This window comes from Carettochelys insculpta, chromosome 1, assembly GCF_033958435.1.
Source record: "Carettochelys insculpta isolate YL-2023 chromosome 1, ASM3395843v1, whole genome shotgun sequence".
In the NCBI taxonomy this organism is placed as follows: Eukaryota; Metazoa; Chordata; order Testudines; family Carettochelyidae; genus Carettochelys; species Carettochelys insculpta.
In genome coordinates, this window is record NC_134137.1 from 169,452,712 (window position 1) to 169,458,711 (window position 6,000).

At 43.2% G+C, this 6,000-nt stretch overlaps 1 long non-coding RNA gene across 3 annotated transcripts in view; it reads right to left on the bottom strand.

The window, feature by feature from the left end:
* Positions 1 to 5,569, bottom strand: part of LOC142006888 (uncharacterized) — a 157,783-nt gene extending 152,214 nt beyond the window's left edge. For all 3 annotated transcript variants that reach the window (XR_012643844.1, XR_012643845.1, XR_012643846.1), the window contains exon 1: positions 5,474 to 5,569. This is a non-coding gene — a long non-coding RNA (uncharacterized LOC142006888). The remainder of the gene's footprint in view (positions 1 to 5,473) is intronic.
* Between the last annotated feature and the right edge of the window lie 431 nt (positions 5,570 to 6,000).

Below are 6,000 nucleotides of genomic sequence, written 5' to 3' on the forward strand. Positions count from 1 at the left end.
CGAGCATGAGACAAGCAGATATGAAATATTTCTAACACAGAAGGGATAAACAAATTAACAACTTGGTAGAGGTTCAGATAGGATTAGTCACAGGTCAGCTGTCATCAGGACCAGAAGAAGACCCATTTTTTAGGCTATAGAAGTGAGTACAAGCAACAAGGCAATTGCAAAATTTTCCAGTCTATTAGAATTTAGTGAAGTGACTTCAAAAATGCTAACTTTGTTAGAGACTTAAAGTCAAAATGACAAAGCAACCTACCCCACCCACCCCCACCCCAGTAATGCTGGTTCACAAAGAAAGTGATAAGCTTCCAACCACGTTGATGGCTCATGTGGGTTCAATGTGATACCACAAACTGGAATTTCTGTTATTTCTGCTTGTATAATTTCTCGGGCATTTTAAAAAACAAAGTCAATTTTGAGGGTGTGAAACTGTTAAGAGGTAAACGGGTGGGGTCCACGGCCCGTGGATGGTGTGAGGCCGGTAGCAGCCCCTGGCACACTGGGAGTGGGTCTTTTTGGAGTTGGGTTGCTTGGGAATGCAGCCCAAAGTGGGTGGTAAACTCCATCTCAGGCTAAATTTTGAACACTATTATTGTTACGCCTTAAGCCTGCAAAATTTAGGAAAAACCAGAATTGAAGCTGCTTGGACATCCTTTGTTTGGCTCTCTTGTGTCTATGGACTACAGTTACATGATCCTATATTATGAGCACACACACACCTGTACAGACACACACCCATACACGCCGGACACTTTCTTCAACCAGTGCAGAAGGACCAACAGCCTCACTGGGCCCCTGGGTAAGGCAGGGGTAGGCCCAGCTCTGCACCCCTGGAAAGGGAGGGGCCTCAGGTGGAAAGGGCAGGATTGGAACAGCCAGCAGTCAGTGCCACTTAGACCAAGTTGTGCTCTCCCCACACCATCCCACAAGCCCTCAGTGTTGCCTGGACCACTCCATGCAGCACCCCAGCAGTGATTTAAGGCATCCATATTCAAAGGTCACGTATTTAAATGTAAGACAATTTCTGCGACCCTTCCTTACATGGGAAATACTGCCCACAGTAGTTCCACAGTGCTCAGCATGGCCTAACATTTGCTGAATTATGTGCTGATGTATATGAAATGCATTAGCTCAAAAAACGTAATGCAGGCTAATTCTTACAGCATCTTGCATCTTAGTATCTGAATGTGCAGCACAAACATTCATATTTGCTTCAGTATGGGTATGAATAATACTTCTCTCCAGTTTACACACAAGGAAGCTAAGTGAGAACAATTACTGTAAGTTACTTTGTCAAGGTCACATATTAGGGAATGTGATAGAGCCAGAACTAGAACCTAGGTCTCCTGTCACTCAGTCTTGTGTCTTTAGCACATCATGGCTACGTCTACACATGAAGCCAACATCGAAATAGCTTATTTCGATGTAGCAACATCGAAATAGTCTATTTCGATGAATAACGTCTACACGTCCTCCAGGGCTGGCAACGTCGATGTTCAACTTCGACGTTGCGCGGCACCACATCGAAATAGGCGCTGCGAGGGTACGTCTACACGCCAAAGTAGCACACATCGAAATAAGGGTGCCAGGCACAGCTGCAGACAGGGTCACAGGGCGGACTCAACAGCAAGCCGCTCCCTTAAAGGGCCCCTCCCAGACACAGTTGCACTAAACAACACAAGATCCACAGAGCCGACAACTGGTTGCAGACCCTGTGCATGCAGCATGGATCCCCAGCTGCGGCAGGAGCAGCCAGAAGCCCTGGGCTAAGGGCTGCTGCCCACGGTGACCATAGATCCCCTCAGGGGCTGGAGAGAGAGCATCTCTCAACCCCCCAGCTGATGGCCGCCATGGAGGACCCGGCAATTTCGACGTTGCGGGACGCGGATCGTCTACACTGTCCCTACTTCGACGTTGAACGTCGAAGTAGGGCGCTATTCCGATCCCCTCATGAGGTTAGCGACTTCGACGTCTCACCGCCTAACGTCGAAGTTAACTTCGAAATAGCGCCCGATGCATGTAGCCGCGACGGGCGCTATTTCGAAGTTAGTGCCGCTACTTCGAAGTAGCGTGCACGTGTAGACACAGCTCATCTTTCCCCCTCATGCAGGTAAACAAATAACTTGCATTCCTTGTGCCATGACGCGAAACAGGAACTTTTGATAAAGTAGCTCTTACGAAATCTGATGTTCCAGTTAATGATAATTATCACAGGGATCGCCATGTTAGTCTATATCTGCAAAGCCAGCCAGAAGACCCATGGCACCTTATAGACTAACAGATTTATTGGAGCATAAGCTTCCATGGACAAAGACCCACTTCGGCACATGCACGTGGTAAAGCGGGTCTTTGCCCGCGAAGGCTTATGCTCCAAAAAATCTGTTAGTCTATAAGGTGCCACGGGACTTTTGATTGTTTTTCCAGTCAGTGATCCATTTCTGAGATGTGCCGGTAATGTTTTCAAGAAGTGAATAGGGCCTGAGCAGGTAAGGGTTCTACTGGTTTATTTTGAAAAAAATACAGTGCAGATGGCTCTCAGATTATGGTGTTGAAGTGGGTGTCATTCATGAATGAACATTAACATGAACATCAAAGGTCTGAGCGTGGCAGAGTTCTCCAGCCACTGTATTTGTGTGAGCACTCTTTGAACGCCATGTGCAACTAACAGCCAGAGGCCAACCCTATTTATCCAAATGCATTCTGCATATATAAATCCACCTCCTGTGGAAGTGACAGAATTCGTAAAAAGTGTATAGGTATTTGCCTTCATAAAGTTGTATATTACCCAGATGAGGCACCTAACATTTTATGCTTTTAGAAACATTCCTTTGATAGAAGCTTGAAGATCTTCTGTTAAGAAAAGGAGTTCGTGAAAGCAACATACTGCTGTAATTTGTCTGCATATCTCCTTTTGTCCTACAGTTCCTAGGCACATATATACTTACTTGCTCTCCTCCACCTGCCAAGATCAAGGCAATGTAATCCAAATTTACTGTACACATCACTACTATTCACTGTTAACATTGTCATTTGAACTTCCATTTATCTATTTTATATATGTATCAGGACAGCAAAGAGGATAGAAGAAAGCTTACAAGCTAGGATTTAAAAAAGCATCCTTCACTCTTAATAAATTGAGCCAAGTACTTTTTCTTGAGATGGAAAAACAGGATTGACTGGGTCACCAGCCTTAGAGACAAATTACAGCATCCATCTTTGAGCTCCAAGAAGCCTGGGGTTCTGACCCTTCCTCATCTAGGGGAAAAACACACTTGGAGGCCAGTCTCACTTACCTTGTTTAACACACAAAAGCTGCAAGGTCCAGACTCGGTCTCATTCTTTCACGTTGTGCAGTATCTTACTCCTTGTGTAGCATCACTGAGAGGAATGGAATAACTCAAGGTACATGGTACTGCTCAGTGTGAGTACAGATGGCAGCATCTGATCCTAATTTTCAAGCTCTTTTAATTGAAAATATAATTTTGAAATTTAAACCAAAGTTAATTGGTAACTAGGCTCAACCAGCTGGAATCCAGTTTTGTTCATAAGGATCAGGGCCCACGAAACAAATTTTTCACTGTGGCCTAACTCCAGATGTAACTGCTTGCTATTCACCAAGCTCATGCCACAGTGCACAGGGCAGAAGCAAGGAGTTTAAGGTGGGTGGCTGAGATGAAAATATAGGATACAGTCCAGGTTCTCTCACTCATTATGCTTACATATAACTGGTGGAGAGAGGTGAATCCTGAGGTCCTCCTGTGGCAGATTGAATTGGGAATTAGCATGCAGGTCAGGTGGGCAAAGGTGCATTGTAAATGTTCACAGTGCCCCTGCAGATTATCACGTGGATACCTCCACCACTTATGGGATATGTAATTATACAACTTCATTTTAAAATAATGGAGATTATTTAATCTTTCCTCTACATACTTGCTGCTGATTATACACTCCCCCCCATCACAGTGGCACAATTTTGAATTCATTTTACTGACTCCTGACAAATTTCACTGGGCTATATTAGCATAACTAAGACCAACATTTGGCACTGTCTGTCTGTTCTTCATTGGTGAAGTTGGGCTGTTTAAAATTCTTTTCTTTAGCAAAACTCAATGTGATAATCGTCACTAAAAATTGCAAAAATGATGGAGGTATTTAGGTGCTCTCAAAAAAAACAAGATTTTAATTATCTGTGTTTGGTAGTGTCCCAAAAGATTTGGATAGATGGTCTATGCTACAACTTTCACTGCACTGCAGAATTAGTTCAATTAAGATCAATATCAGTATTAGCAATTGTCTATGTAATTTCAGTGCTTTTCATTGCAGGCATTTCAGCATGGTCATGTTTTGGTGCAACTGCACTTCATCCTCATTATCATATGTGTGATACAGATTGGAGATAAAAGGAACTGAATCGTTTAAAGAGCTGTTTGGGGGCCCAATCCTAAACTATTAAAGCCAAAGAGAATTTTGCCATCAGCTCCAATGGGAGCAAGGGCTTTGATTGCTTTTATATCAGGAAGTGTTCAAGTGAAATAGACTTTTAGAGCAGTCTCAGGTTTAGGTTTCAATCTCTGCATAGCTCATGTGCTAATGGGAATGGAAGATGCTGGCCTCAAGACAAAAGTTTGCTGATGAAGTCTCATTTGATAATTCAGGCAACAGAAAATTGTATAATCCGCATACTAGCTCACTGGGCCAATGGCAAACGTCACTGGCAGATGCTTCTTATGTAACTTGCATTAAGTAGAGAACTAGAAGAAGATTCGATTGAGAGGTTAAAATGGGAAGGGACCACAAGATCATCCACTCTGACTGAAGATCATGGGCCACCAACGCAACTAAGCACCTGCACACTAAACCCAGCAACCACAAGTAGGCCAGAGTATTACAACCCTCAGGAGACTAGACTATTGCATGTCACAGAAACAGATGGGAGGGACTGAGTCGTACCAGTGCTTGAGAACCCTATAATAGCAAGGAAGTTAAACGGGATATGCCTAGATAATCCTGGTAAGCAACCTGCAGCCACACGCTGAAAAGAAAGGTTAAAAAAAATGGGAAAAAGAAAAAAACACATGGGGGGAATTTCTTCCCTAGTGCCGTATTTAGTGATCAGTTAAACTATGAGCATGTGAACAGGAACCAGCCAGCCAACCATCTGAGAGAGAGAATGCTCAAATCTCTTTCGGACCCCGTCTAGTGTCCCACTTCCAGTGGTGGTCAGACCTTCTTCAGAAGAAGGAATTAAAAACTAAACCTCAAAGAATACACTAGGAAGAAAAAAAGATCCCTTTCTGAATCCTTCAGGTAAACAGCTGAAACCATGACCTTAGGGAAACAAGACAAACCTCAAGCAAACCCTAGGGCTGTTGAGCCGTCTCTCCCACCACCAACCATCACAAGCACTCTTTCATGTAACTGCACTCATTCATTTGTTCAGCTCTCCCTGAAAATTAGTTAAATTGTTTACCTCACAACTCCTTTTGGGAGACTGTTCCAGAACCTCCCCGCTCGGATGGTTAGAAACCTTCTTTTAATTTTCAGCCTGAATTTGCTCCTGGCCAGCTTATATCCATGTCTTCTTGTGCCAACAATGTCCTTTACCTTAAATAGCTCTTCACCCTCTCTGGTATTTCAAATACTGTACAAGGTCAGGAAACACTATCAAAACAGATTTGGTGACTTAAATTTCCCTGGCAATATTGGTAGATGGAAAATAAAGGTTGAAGAGCAATACTCAGAAACCAGAATTTTTTTTCTCTATTTGGATATTATGGTTCTAACACAGAAAAAGTTTTGGCTACAAATTAAATCTCATACTTTATTCTCAGCTGCAGTGGGCACTATTATCAGCTGTTGTAATCCATCTTCATGTGTATCAGTTTCAGTGGAGCTAAGACAACCACGCTAGCTAAGGAGTTGTTCATTGAGCTGCACAAAACAGGAGGATAAACAGGATATCAGGTACACTATCATTTATTGTATTTCTTGTAATAT